Genomic DNA, 14231 nt, shown 5'->3' with positions numbered 1-14231 from the left:
CCCCCTCTCTCTCCCCCCCCCACCACCCTTCCCCCCCCACCACCCTTCCCCCCCCTCTCTCTCCCCCCCCACCACCCTTCCCCCCCCACCACCCTTCCCCCCCCTCTCTCTCCCCCCCCACCACCCTTCCCCCCCCTCTCTCTTCCCCCCCCCACCACCCTTCCCCCCCCTCTCTCTCCCCCCCCCACCACCCTTCCCCCCCCACTCTCTCCCCCCCCCACCACCCTTCCCCCCCCACCACCCTTCCCCCCCCTCTCTCTCCCCCCCCCCCACCACCCTTCCCCCCCCACCACCCTCCCCCCCCCTCTCTCTCCCCCCCCCCACCACCCTTCCCCCCCCTCTCTCTCCCCCCCCACCACCCTTCCCCCCCCTCTCTCTCCCCCCCCCTCTCTCTCCCCCCCCCACCACCCTTCCCCCCCCTCTCTCTCCCCCCCCCACCACCCTTCCCCCCCCTCTCTCTCCCCCCCCCACCACCCTTCCCCCCCCTCTCTCTCCCCCCCCCCACCACCCTTCCCCCCCCCTCTCTCTCCCCCCCCCACCACCCTTCCCCCCCCACCACCCTTCCCCCCCCCCTCTCTCTCCCCCCCCCACCACCCTTCCCCCCCCACCACCCTTCCCCCCCCTCTCTCTCCCCCCCCACCACCCTTCCCCCCCCCTCTCTCTCCCCCCCCCCACCACCCTTCCCCCCCCTCTCTCTCCCCCCCCCACCACCCTTCCCCCCCCTCTCTCTCCCCCCCCCACCACCCTTCCCCCCCCTCTCTCTCCCCCCCCCCACCACCCTTCCCCCCCCACCACCCTTCCCCCCCCTCTCTCTCCCCCCCCCCACCACCCTTCCCCCCCCACCACCCTTCCCCCCCCTCTCTCTCCCCCCCCACCACCCTTCCCCCCCCTCTCTCTCCCCCCCCCACCACCCTTCCCCCCCCACCACCCTTCCCCCCCCTCTCTCTCCCCCCCCCACCACCCTTCCCCCCCCACCACCCTTCCCCCCCCTCTCTCTCCCCCCCCCACCACCCTTCCCCCCCCACCACCCTTCCCCCCCCTCTCTCTCCCCCCCCCCACCACCCTTCCCCCCCCACCACCCTTCCCCCCCTCTCTCTCCCCCCCCCACCACCCTTCCCCCCCCTCTCTCTCCCCCCCCACCACCCTTCCCCCCTCTCTCTCTCCCCCCCCACCACCCTTCCCCCCTCTCTCTCTCTCTCCCCCCCACCACCCTTCCCCCCTCTCTCTCTCTCTCCCCCCCACCACCCTTCCCCCCTCTCTCTCTCTCTCCCCCCCACCACCCTTCCCCCCTCTCTCTCTCTCTCCCCCCCACCACCCTTCCCCCCTCTCTCTCTCTCTCCCCCCCACCACCCTTCCCCCCTCTCTCTCTCTCTCCCCCCCACCACCCTTCCCCCCTCTCTCTCTCTCTCCCCCCCACCACCCTTCCCCCCTCTCTCTCTCTCTCCCCCCCACCACCCTTCCCCCCTCTCTCTCTCTCTCCCCCCCACCACCCTTCCCCCCTCTCTCTCTCTCTCCCCCCCACCACCCTTCCCCCCTCTCTCTCTCTCTCCCCCCCACCACCCTTCCCCCCTCTCTCTCTCTCTCCCCCCCACCACCCTTCCCCCCTCTCTCTCTCTCTCCCCCCCACCACCCTTCCCCCCTCTCTCTCTCTCTCCCCCCCACCACCCTTCCCCCCTCTCTCTCTCTCTCCCCCCCACCACCCTTCCCCCCTCTCTCTCTCTCTCCCCCCCACCACCCTTCCCCCCTCTCTCTCTCTCTCCCCCCCACCACCCTTCCCCCCTCTCTCTCTCTCTCCCCCCCACCACCCTTCCCCCCTCTCTCTCTCTCTCCCCCCCACCACCCTTCCCCCCTCTCTCTCTCTCTCCCCCCCACCACCCTTCCCCCCTCTCTCTCTCTCCCCCCCACCACCCTTCCCCCCTCTCTCTCTCTCTCCCCCCCACCACCCTTCCCCCCTCTCTCTCTCTCTCCCCCACCACCCTTCCCCCCTCTCTCTCTCTCTCCCCCACCACCCTTCCCCCCTCTCTCTCTCTCCCCCCCACCACTCTTCCCCCCCTCTCTCTCTCTCCCCCCCACCACTCTTCCCCCCCTCTCCGACCCCACCACTCTTTCCCCCCCGACCCCACCGTCTACACCACCCCCTCCACTTCCTCCCACGATCCTGTTGTTCACTCCCTCCCATTTCCCCCACATGATCCCGTCGTTCCACCCTCCACCCACCACGGCTGACCCCGGAGTCTCCCGTGGCCCGGTCCCGAGAAGCCGCAATGGCGCCAGGCTCTCTCTGTCAGACTCACCCGGGCCGCCAGTTCAGCAGAAGCCGCCGGACACCCAACATGGCACCCACGCTGAGCTCGCCTCGCGCCGACTGTCCTCGAGCTGGAGCTCCAGTTCCGAGTGGGGGTGGGGACAGGGGACATGGGACTAGGGGCTGGGGTTGACCTGTCCACTGCCTTCTCTGATGACCGGAGCCGCTCCCTGTCCCACTGGTGGCGGCTTCACTTCAATCACTCTCGCTATTTATAAACTCCTTCTCAACGATCGGCCTCACATCAACAGCAAAATACGCAGACTGTAAAAATCTGAAACCATAAAGCAGAAATAGCCCAGTGGCCTAACGCTGCTGTCGCTGCCTCTGAGCCAAGAAGAACCTCGTTCAAGCCCCACCTCGCTTTATGATCGACAGAGGGGTACGTCGTGAGCAATTAGACAACCTTCTGAGATAACAAAGTGTGAGGCTGGATGAACACAGCAGGCCCAGCAGCATCACAGGAGCACAAAAGCTGACCTTTCGGGCCTAGACCCTTCATCAGAGAGGGGAATGGGGAGAGAGGGAGAGGCGGATCGAAGATGGATAGAGGAGAAGATAGTTGGAGAGGAGAGTATAGGTGGGGGGATAGGTCAGTCCGGGGAGGATGGACAGGTGAAGGGGGTGGGATGAGGTTAGTAGGTAGGAAATGGAGGTGCGGCTTGAGGTGGGAGGAAGGGACGGGTGAGAGGAACAACAGGTTAGGGAGGCGGGACGAGCTTGGCTGGTTTTGGGATGCGGTGGGGGGGAGGGGAGATTTTGAAGCTTGCGAAATCCGCATTGATACCATTGGGCTGCAGGGTTCCCAAGCGGAATGTGAGTTGCTGTTCCTCCAACCTTTGGGTGGCATCATTGTGGCACTACAGGAGGCCCAGGATGGATATGTCGTCTAAGGAATGGGAGGGGGAGTTGAAATGGTTCACGACTGGGAGGTGCAGTTGTTTATTGCAAACTGAGCATAGGTGTTCTGCAAAGCAGTCCCCAAGCCTTCGCTTGGTTTCCCCAGTGTAGAGGAAGCTCTATAGCAGATGCAGTATACCACATTAGCGGATGTGCAGGTGAACATCTGCTTGATGTGGAAAGTTATCTTGGGGCCTGGGATGGGGGTGGGGGAGGAGCTGTGGGGGCAAGCGTAGCACTTCCCACGGTTGCAGGGGAAAGTGGTGGGTTTGGAGGGGAGTGTGGATGGACAAGGGAGTCCCAGAGACAGTGGTCTCTCCGGAAGGCAGACAAGGTTGGGGATGAAAAAATGTCTTTAGTGGTGGGGTCGGATTGTAGATGGTGGAAGTGTCGGAGGATGAGGTGTTGTATCCGGAGGTTGGTGGGGTCGTATATGAGGACGAGGGGGATTCTCTTTCGGCGGTTATTGGGGGGGGTGTGAGGGATGAGTTGCAGGAAATGCGAGAGACTTGGTCGAGGGCCTTCTCCACCACTGCGGGGTGGAAAGTTGCGGTCCTTGAACGACGAAGACATCCAGGATATACGGGAGTGGAATGCCTCATCCTGGGAGCAGATGCGGCGGAGTTGAAGGAATTGGGAATAGGGGATGGAATTTTTGCAGGAAGGTGGGTGGGAGGAGGTGTATTCTAGGTAGCTGTGGGAGTGGGTCGGCTTGAAATGGACATTGATTTCTAGGTGCCTGCCTGAGATAGAGACAGATAGGTCCAGGAAGGTGAGGGATCTTCTGGGGTTCAAGTTACACGATCCTTTCCTTGCAAACAACAGTGCCATGTTTAAATCCCCTTGTCCTATCGAAGACCCGGTCGCTATTAGGTTAACCGTAAGTCTTGGGAGCCTGTTGAATCTGCTCCACCAATTGAATGAGATTATGGCTAATCTGACAACTACTTCATTTTGCTGTAATTTTTTCCATAACCCTTTGTCTCCTTGTTCAAAATCTGCCCCTCTAAGTTCAGTGACACAAACTCAACAGCCCTCTCTGATAAAGAATTCCACAGGTTCACTACCCTCTGAGAGAAGAAATCCCTCCTCATCTTTGCATTAGTTGCACGACCCCTTATTCTGAGATTTATGCCCTTTCATCCTATACTCTCCCACAAGGGAAAACACCCTTTCCAGATCTTCCAGTGTCACGAAACATGTATGTTTCAGAAAGGTGCCACTCATTCTTCCATATCCTGATGAGTGTAAACCAATCTACACAACCTCTCTTTGGTCCCTCCACCCCTGGTTTCATTCCAGTGAACTTCCTCTGGACTGCCGTCAATGTTTGAAACTGGAAAGGGTTCAAACAAAGATTTACAGGGATTTGCCAGGGTTGGAGGGTTTGACCAAGAGGGGAGGTTGAATAGACTGGGGTTATTTTGCCTCGACAGTCAGAGACCGAGGGGTGACTTTATAAAGGTTTATAAAATCATGAGGGGATGAAAAGGCTAAATAGACAAGGTCTTTTTCCTGGGGTGGGGAAGTCCAAAATTAGAGGGCATAGGTTTAAGGTGAGAGGGGGAAGATTTAAAAGGGACTTAAGTGGCAACTTTTTCACACAGAGTGGTTAATGGATAGAATGAGCCATGACAGGAGGTGGTGGAGGCTGGTACAGTTACAACATTGAAAAGGCATCTGGATGGGCATATGAATAGGAAGGTTTTAGAGGGATATGGGCCAAATGCTGGCAAATGGGACTAGATTTATTTAATATATCTTGTTGATATGGACAAGTTGGACTGAATGGTCTGTTTCCATGCTGTATATCTCTATGACACTCACTTAATCCATGACATCCTTCTAGAGACTTTTTGCGTCATGTTCACTACTTATTATTCCACCTGTTTTTGTGTCATCTGCAAATTTGGCTACAGTATGTTCACTTTCCTCATCCAAGTCATTAATATAAAGGAAATAATTGTGGCCCTGGCTCTGATCTCTGTAGCACACCACTTGTGACAGGTTGTCAGCCTAAAAATGCCCCCTTATCCTTAGTCTGCCTTCTGTTAGTTATCCAGTTTTCTATCCATACTCTTGTACTACACCATAGGCTCTTATCTTATTAAGTCACCTTCTGAAAATCCAACATATTATATCCACTGTTCCCCCTTTATTGATCCAGTTCGTAACTTCCTCAAAGAATTATGGTAAATTTGTCAGACACGATTTCCCCTTCTGCCACCATACTGACTCTGCTTGATCAATTACACATTTATTAAATCTCTGCTATGACTACTGTTAGAACAGATTGTAATATTTTCCTAATTACACCCATGGGCCTAATGTCTCTTGTTTTTTGTATCCTTCCTTATTTAAATAAAGGTGTTACATAGGAAGTTTTCTAATCCTCTGGGACTTTTTCAGAAATCTAGGGATGCTTGAAAGATTACAACCAGTGTAACCACTATCTCAGCTGTTTCCTTTAATATTCTATGATGTATCGCACCAGTCCAAACGACATATCAGTCTTGAGCCCTTTAGTTTCCCAAACACTTTTTCTCTATGATAGTTATTGCATTTGTTTCCTGTCCTTTTGCCACCTTGAATATTTAGTAATTTTGGGATGCTATTAGTGTCTTCTGTGAAGGCTGATACAAAGTATTTGTTTAACTTCTCTGCCATTTCCTGATTCCAAAGTGTCTGGAGTGAGTTTTTAATCACAACCTCTCATTTAGGGAATGAGCTCTATTGACCTAGCCATGCCTGTAACAATACTGTGGCTTTAAGAAGTATATTTTATTGTGGGCTTTTTTTTTTAAATGAAGAAAGGTTGAGACAGAAGTACACTGCTTTAGAGGTTGGGGGTTTTTAAAAAGTTGGAGCAATAGAAGCAGCCTGAATGGGTGGGGTCAAGCTGACACAGAACCAGGATTTTTAGTTTTAGTTTTCAGCAGTTGCTTGTGTCTGGAAGGTGGAAGTAGAAGCTCTTGTTGCTTTCCTTCTCACAGCTAAAAGCTGTGGCTCTCTTCCAGCCGCTAGAATTGCATGTGACATAATCTATTTTACTGAATTTGTCTTTGCCAAGGGTGTGTTTATGATATGCTACTATATTGGAAAGTTAATTAGTAACAGTTAATGTGCTTTACAGGAATGGTAACAAACAGATTTTGATACTAAGTCATAAAGGAAGATAACAGTACACATAACCAAAAGCTTGGCTGTGGTGGTAGATTTTAAACAGGAACTTAAAAGGAGGAAGAACTAGAGGGTTAGAGAATTTTGGGCGGAAGTTCTAGAATTTAAGCCCTTGACAGTTGAAGGCATAGTTGCAAATGGTGGAATTTTAAATTTGTGCCATTGTTTAATTGATAGTCAATGTAGGTCAACTAGCAGAAGGGTGATCAGTGAATGGAATCAAAACTCTTCCCTCAGCTGTTTAGCAGTGTTAAGGGATGCCCATAACAGAACAGCAAGAAATAGCTGACAAAAGCCCCAACAAGCTTTGCAGTACATACTTAACAGAAGTTGTGAATTGTGAGAAACACTTGTTTAATGTGTTCTCAGCAGAGAGGACAATTGCTGTCTGTTTCCTCCGTAAGACTGGACATGTAACATTCTTCATCTATTGTAAAGATAAGAACATTTCTCATAAATTAGTTGTTTCTCTTAAAATTTTGCAAATCAGTCAGTTATGATACTACAAGTAGGTTTTAATTAATTTTCTTCAAGATAATCATAGAACTAGATTCTGAAATATTATAGTTGAGATTTAAAAAGTCACTAGGAAATATTAGGAAGAAAGGTTTAAAAATTAATTACAAGGGGCCTCCTTTATTTTGTTTCTGTCCTAGTTAAGAGATAAAAGATCTTGGTACACATGGAGAGTTCAGATCTTCCATTAGCAAAAAGTCCCATTCAGATCACAGCTACAAGCTACTAACATTGAGTGATGTACTAAAATAGTAGGAAAACAAAGCACTGATTAATCAATACTATACAGGAGGAGGGACTATGTGCCACCACGTTGATGTTACAAAAAAATGTATAAAAGACAATTTACTTGTATTTAAAATTAGAGCAGCATTGACTTTTCTTCTGAGCTGTAGATTAAGGGTCTATTTGAACCCACATGTTGAGGCCAGATTTAGGGTAGTCTGGTCTCTCCCTACATTGTACTGGCAGATTCTTCAAATAAATTCCACATGTCTTGATCGCTGCTATCTCTTGAAACTTTATTACCTCCATAAGCCCACTACTACAAAAAGCAAGCAGAGTCTAACTGGACATTGATTCGGTATGATGGTGTATCCAATGCCTTCTAACTCAAGGTATGAGAGATTCAGCTGAATCAGCTTTTCTTTCCTGACTGTTTCTGTTCCCTCTAAGATTTAGAGCTCAAGCAATCCAAATTGATGATAATTCCCATTGAATGATTTACCAGAATCAACACCTGTGCTCAAAGTTCCCACATCCTGCAAGAATTGCATTGCTGAATCAGCACGAATATCACATTTGTAGACTTAGATAAGCTTGTCTGCTTCCTTTCTACAACTAATTTTACTTCGAAATTTCCACTTTAGAATTCCTTGCTCTTGCTCTTAAGCCTTTGCCCTAACCTTGAAATTCATCTTTCTCTAGTTGTTCTCTTATCTCCCCACATGTTCACTTTGAGTACATCTTGTTTATGAGATTTGCCACCTGTTCTCTTGATCCTATTACCTTTAAACTCCTGATGCCCAATTTCTACTTCTGGCCTCCTGGTTAGCCAATATGTAAATTGCTCCTTCTTTCCATGTGTTGTCCCTCTTTCCGTTAAATCTGCTGTTATCACCCCTTTTCTCAAAACAGCCATTAACTCCCTTGGCCTTGCAAATTAAAGCTCCACCTCCAAAGACTTCCCAAAGTCTTCAAACAAATTGTTGCCTTGTATGTTCACTCCCAACTTTTCTAGAATTCCATGTTTAAATTCCACCAATCAAGATTATGTTCCTGCCACAGTTCTGAAGTGGCCCTTAGCAAAGTCACAATAACAGCCTAGTTCTTCTTGACCTGAATGTAGCCTTTGATATCATTGACCAAAGCATCCTCCTCCAACACCTCTCCAGAGTGTCTAATTGGAAGAGATTGTTCTTGTATGGTTCCTTCTTAATCTATGTAGTTAAGGAGTCAGAGAATGACGTGCAATGGCTTCCCTTTTCACTCTCATAGCGTTGCCTCTTGTGCGCCTCAAGAATTTATCCTCATCCTCCTCCTATTTCTTAATCTATACATTATTTCTTCATAAGCCATCTGATGATGCAGGTTTTGTTTTCATATGTATGCTGCCAGGACAGATTTATTTCACCAGCACATTTCCTGATTCCTCTACTGTTGTTAAAATGATCAGACTTCTTACTGACCATCAAGCACTGGATGAGCACAGCTTTACTCCAAGTTAATAATGGGAGAACTACAGAAGACATTGTTTTTGTTCCTAGTTCCAAACTCTTTCTATTGACTTTAACTCTCTTATAACAAAAGAGGGGGAGGTGTGGCTTTGTTAGTCAAGGACAGTATAACCGTGGCTGAAAGAACTTTTGACGAGGACTCGTCTACTGAGGTGGTATGGGCTGAGGTCAGAAACAGGAGAGGTGGTAGATTTAAGACAGATGTCAGAGGCAGGTTCTTTCCTCAGAGTGGTAAGGGCGTGGAATGCCCTGCCTGCCAATGTAGTTAACTCAGCCACATTAGGGGCATTTAAACAGTCCTTGGATAAGCATATGGATGATGATGGGCTAGTGTAGGGGGATGGGCTTAGATTAGTTCACAGGTCAGCGCAACATCGAAGGCTGAAGGGCCTGTTCTGCACTGTATTCTATGTTCTATAACGGTCTGTGATCATAAATTCAGTCTGTTTGCAGCCTTTGTGTCACATTCGGTCGAGATAAACTTCCAACTTCAAATTCATGACACCTATTTCCACTTCCATAACACTGCCTGACTTTGCCTGCATCAGCTCACGACTTGTTGAAACTCCCATTCATTCCTTTGTTACCTCCAGACATAACTATTCCAGTGCTGTTATTGCTGGTCCCCAGTACTTAGCTCTGAAAATGTTAGATCATCCAAAGTTCAGCTTCCTGTGTCTGAACTTGCAGCAAGTTCATTCCCCTATCACTCTTGTACTCACTTGGTTACATTGGCTCTTGCTGAAATAACATAACTTAAAAATTCCCATCCTTGATTTAATGGCTTTACCTTTCCCTACTTCTGTCATTTTCAATACCACAATACCCAAGATGATGTATTCTTATTTAATTCTGGTCTTTTGTGCATTCTTAGTTATAATTTCACCAAACATGGTGACTGGGCATCTGAATCTTTTGGCCCTATACTCTAGAATACCTTTACTATGCTTTCTTACCTCATTTAAGAGGCTTCTTAAAACCTGCCTATTTGGTCAAGCTTTTGGTCTTCTGATGCGGTAGTTCCTCACGTCAGTGCAATTCACCATTGTATAACATTCCTATGAAGCACATTGGGATATTTCATTACATTTCAAGTTCCTGTATAAGTACTTGCCCCATGTTCCCATCCCACTCGGTGATTGAACAGAAATTGTTGCAACTGCTGTCCTTCAAATATCTTTGAAATTAATTTTGAATTAAATCACCCTATATTAAATTTTTAATTATGATTAAACAGTTAGCTTAAGTACATATGACCAACTGCCAATTACTGGCAGAACTATGACTAATAAATCAATTGAAAGTTAGTATGGAAATTGTTTTTAATTTTAATTATCTATCCATAATCTACCACTGAATTCTTACTGAAGAAATTCCTGTTATTACCTATAAAAATACAAATTACGGTTAAACTAGGTTGTTGTGGTCAGACTACACCTTAAACCCATGATTCTTTTTAATTTACTTGTGGAACATTAGGGTTGCTCATTGGTCAGCTTTTTATTACCTGTCCCTAGTTGCCCTCGAGGGGGAACTGGTGAGCTGCCTTCTTGAACAACTGCACTCTATGTGCTGTATATACCCCCACAATGCCATTATGGAAGGAATTCCAGGATTTTAACCCTGGACACAGGAATAGCAATATATTTCCAGTTCAGGAATGGAGAGAGTGGCGTGGAGGGAAACCTGCTGACATTGTTCCCATATATCTGCTGCCCTTGACATTTTAGATGGAAGCGGTCATGGGGTTGAAAGTTACTGTGTAAAGATCTTTGGCAGATTTCTGCAGTGCATTTTGTAGGTGGTGCCTGACACGAGTATTGCTAGCCTCTTCTTAAGCCAAATTTGGATATCGTACAGATCATGCTGTATTTAAACATGGACTGTTTCAGTATCTGAGGGGTCAGGAATGGTGCTGAATATTGTGCAAACATTCTCACTTTTGAATCTTCCCTCCATGATTAGGTCATCGATGAAGCACCTGAAGATGTTTGGCCTAGGACCCTACCCTAAATAACTGCTTCAGCAACGTCTTTGAGCTGAAAATGACTGGTCTCCGACAACCACAACCATCTTCTTTTGTACCAGGTATGACTCTAGGCAGAGGGAAGTTTTCTGTCTGATTTGCATTGATTCCAGTTTTGCTACAGCTCCTTGACGTCACACTGGTTGAAATGTAGCCTTGAGTGTCACCTCATCTCTGGAATTCAGCGCTTTTATCCATGATTAAACCAAGGCTGTAACGAGGTCTAGTGACACCCAAACTCTATGTCAGAGCAATCCCAGATCCAGCCATAAATTTAAGACATTGAAAGCACTGAAGGTGGTGTACAGAAGGTGCATGTGGCTAACTCATTGTGTTGAAGACTTGTATTTAAGACTTGTATTTAAGACACAAATGCATGCTATTAAAACTTTAAATAAGTTTAGTAGTTTGGGAAATGCAAAGTTGAAAGATATAGATTGCAGCAGATAATTTTGTAAATTAAACAAAACTGACTGAGTAAGTATAGTGGATGTTCTTATTGGTGAAGGATTAAAGATAGGATTGAAAGTTTCTCTTCCCCCAACCTCCCCATGCAAAATGATCAATACACAAACGATCAAGCAGTAAAGACAAAGATGGTAGATGTAAGAAACAGTTGTATGATGCAATTGGAATGGGGCTGAAGATGAAGTACAATTGCCTCTTTCTGAATGGACTAATTAAATTGGGATCCTTGCCCTGGCTGATTTCTGCATTTTTATAGTCAGAATCAGAGTCAGAGTCAGAGTCAGAGATGTACTGCACAGAAACAGACCTTTCGGTTCGACTTATCTACGCCAACAGATATCCTAAATTAATTACTCAACATAGTAGGAACTGCCGATGCTGGAGGCTGAGATAACCAAGTATTTCCTCCCCCTCTCCCCATTTCTGAAGAAGGGTCCAGACCTGAAACATCAGCTTTCCCGCTCCTCTGATGTTGTGTTCCTCCAGCTCTACACCTTGTTATCCTAAATTAATCTACTCCTGTTTGCCAGTACTCGGCCCATATCCCTCTAAACCCTTCCTATTTATGTACCTATCCAGATGCCTTTTAAATGTTGCAATTGTATCACTCTCCACCACTTCCTCTGGCAGCTCATTCAATACATGCATAACCTTCCATGTGAAAAGGTTGCCTGTTAGATCCTTTTTAAATCGTTCCCCTATCACTGTAAACCTATGCCCTCGAGTTTGGAGTCCCCCACCCCAGGGAAAAGACCATCACTATTCACCCAATCCATGCCCCCTATGATTTTATAAACCTCTATAAAGGTCACCTCTCAGCTTCTGATGCTCCAGGAAAAATAACTCCAGCCTATTCAGCCTATCCCTACAGCTCGAATGCTCCAACATTGGCAACACCCTTTTAAGTTTAACAACATCTTTCCTATAGCAGGGAAACCAGAATTGAACACAGTATACCTAAAGTGACCTAACCAATGTCCTGTATTGTCAAACATTTTCTCCCAAATCCTATACTTAATGCACTGGCCAATAAAGGCAACTGTATCAAATGCCTTCTTCACTACCCTATCGACCTGCAATTCCACTTTCAAGGAACTACAAACCTGCACTCCAAAGCCTCTTTGTTCGGCAAGACTACCAAGGACCTTACCTTTAAGCGTACAAGTCTTGCCCCAAGTTCCCTACCAAAATGTAGCACCTCACATTTATCAGTGTTCCTATTTTTTAAAAAAAGCATCCATGTCTTCAGAATGAATGTGCTTGAACAACTGTTTCATAATATACAATTGAAAGCATATTTATTTGATTAATCTGATTTAGTAATTAAATTGCAGTAATGACAGTGAAACAAATCCAATTTTTTTTTAAAAAATCAACCGAAGTCTTTATGCTTGTACAAGAACCGTGGCTAACAAAGGCAATGACTACAAATTATATTGAGCAAAGCCACACTTGAAATCCAGTTTCAGCAATGAGAATAACAACTTTCAAAAAGGTGGAGGGAAAGAGTTGATATTGCTGAGGTGACTGTTTGATGTTTTAGTGGGTACCAGATTGTTGAGGGCATTGTGATGGAAGGTTGTGATTTTATATACAGTAATATTGTGAGTGAGAGAAGGGGGAAGGAAGGGATGGATCCCTAGGAGTGATAATGAGAATTTGTTTGCACTGGAAGAGTTTTCCCATTGGACAGAGTAAACTTTACAAACATTAACTTGATTTTGGTTTAGAAGACAGAGGAAGCTATTTCATTTTTTAAAACTTAGGAGAAAAGTCTAAAGCTTGGAAAGCTTTGTGCATCGGTTCACAGAAGTCCTGGTTGAAATTATATGTAAGAAACAGGTTCTTCTGAAGATTGCTCCTTCAGAACAGTCAGGAAATAGCTTACCTCAGTGTCAGAGTTTTAATTCAAAGCTTCGGACTGCAAATAGATAGAGTCCTGGAGGGGTTATTGGAAACTGGGAAAGTCTAAGCTCAATTACAACCAATGAGGCTAACAAATTCTCAAGACTGGGAATTGAAAGAAACAGTTACGTCAAACTCAAATTCTCTCTGTAATTCGAGTAAACTGATGGTTTTGAAATAGATGGGATTGTATTTTACCATGATTTTCAAAATCTTTGAAATTGTGTTATACATAAATGGTTTTGTTTATTATATTTAAGAAACTTAAAAATGAGGCCAAATAGAATCAAATATACTGGTTTGGGTTGCTTATGAAGTTGGAGAGTAGGGATAATGCAGACATGCTTCAATTGTAGGAACTGAATGATGATGATCCCCAAGGAATTAGTACTGGACTGAAACAGTAAATAGTGTAAATCGGAAATCCCCATAACTCCATAAATGTTCTCTTTCAAGTATTTGTTCAAATTCCATTTTAAAGTTACTATTACAATGATTCCCATAGTGACCGAACCTTTTAAAAAGAAATCTTTACATGAACAATTAAAAAAAGGATGTGCAATGTTTCACTTGAAACTTTTACTGCAAAAAAATTAAAACAAACCTAACTTAAACATTCATCAACAGGCAAAGGGTACTTCAAGTTTTAAAAAAAATTTACTTTAAAAATTCTAAAAAAGATGCATTTTCTGTCATTCTAAATATTCATACCACTTGACACACAAATGTGGCACAATGTACAATCTTCAAGTCAGCCATTGTTGCATAGGATCTTTCACCTGCTACTCAACTGTTTCTTCCTTTTCAGTCACATTCACTAGCAAGGCTATTTCATTTCAAGTTACCAGACTTAATTAGATCTGACAAGGCACATGTTTATGAACCCAGTTTCGGTCAGCTTGAAATAGATTCAATTACACAATGCACAGAGATTTCCTTCTTAAACTCCCTTTAAACTATCAGTTTGACATTGGCAACATAAGCAGCAGCAGTGGGTTATACCCAATCCGTTACCCCTACTCTTATCTTTAGCTCGATCCTTTTCAACTGTGTAAAGCTCACATAACAGTTTCTACTTTATTTTCAGAGCCCTGCTTCAAAACCAGGATCCATTCTAAATTGTCACACAGAAAACAAATGCATTCATTCATCGAAAATCTTTCTTGCTTCTGCACAAATTGCATTCTGAGTTGCC

At 46.1% G+C, this 14231-nt stretch overlaps 1 long non-coding RNA gene across 2 annotated transcripts in view; it reads left to right on the top strand.

Moving 5' to 3' along the window:
• The first annotated feature begins 2244 nt into the window (after positions 1 to 2244).
• LOC125466487 (uncharacterized) overlaps positions 2245 to 14231 on the top strand; it is a 50672-nt gene continuing 38685 nt past the window's right edge. For both annotated transcript variants that reach the window (XR_007250465.2, XR_007250464.2), the window contains exons 1-2: positions 2245 to 2687; positions 10603 to 10725. This is a non-coding gene — a long non-coding RNA (uncharacterized LOC125466487). The remainder of the gene's footprint in view (positions 2688 to 10602; positions 10726 to 14231) is intronic.

The sequence above is a fragment of the Stegostoma tigrinum genome, chromosome 28 (assembly GCF_030684315.1).
Source record: "Stegostoma tigrinum isolate sSteTig4 chromosome 28, sSteTig4.hap1, whole genome shotgun sequence".
NCBI lineage: Eukaryota > Metazoa > Chordata > Chondrichthyes > Orectolobiformes > Stegostomatidae > Stegostoma > Stegostoma tigrinum.
This window is presented reverse-complemented; position numbering and strand designations above follow the sequence as displayed.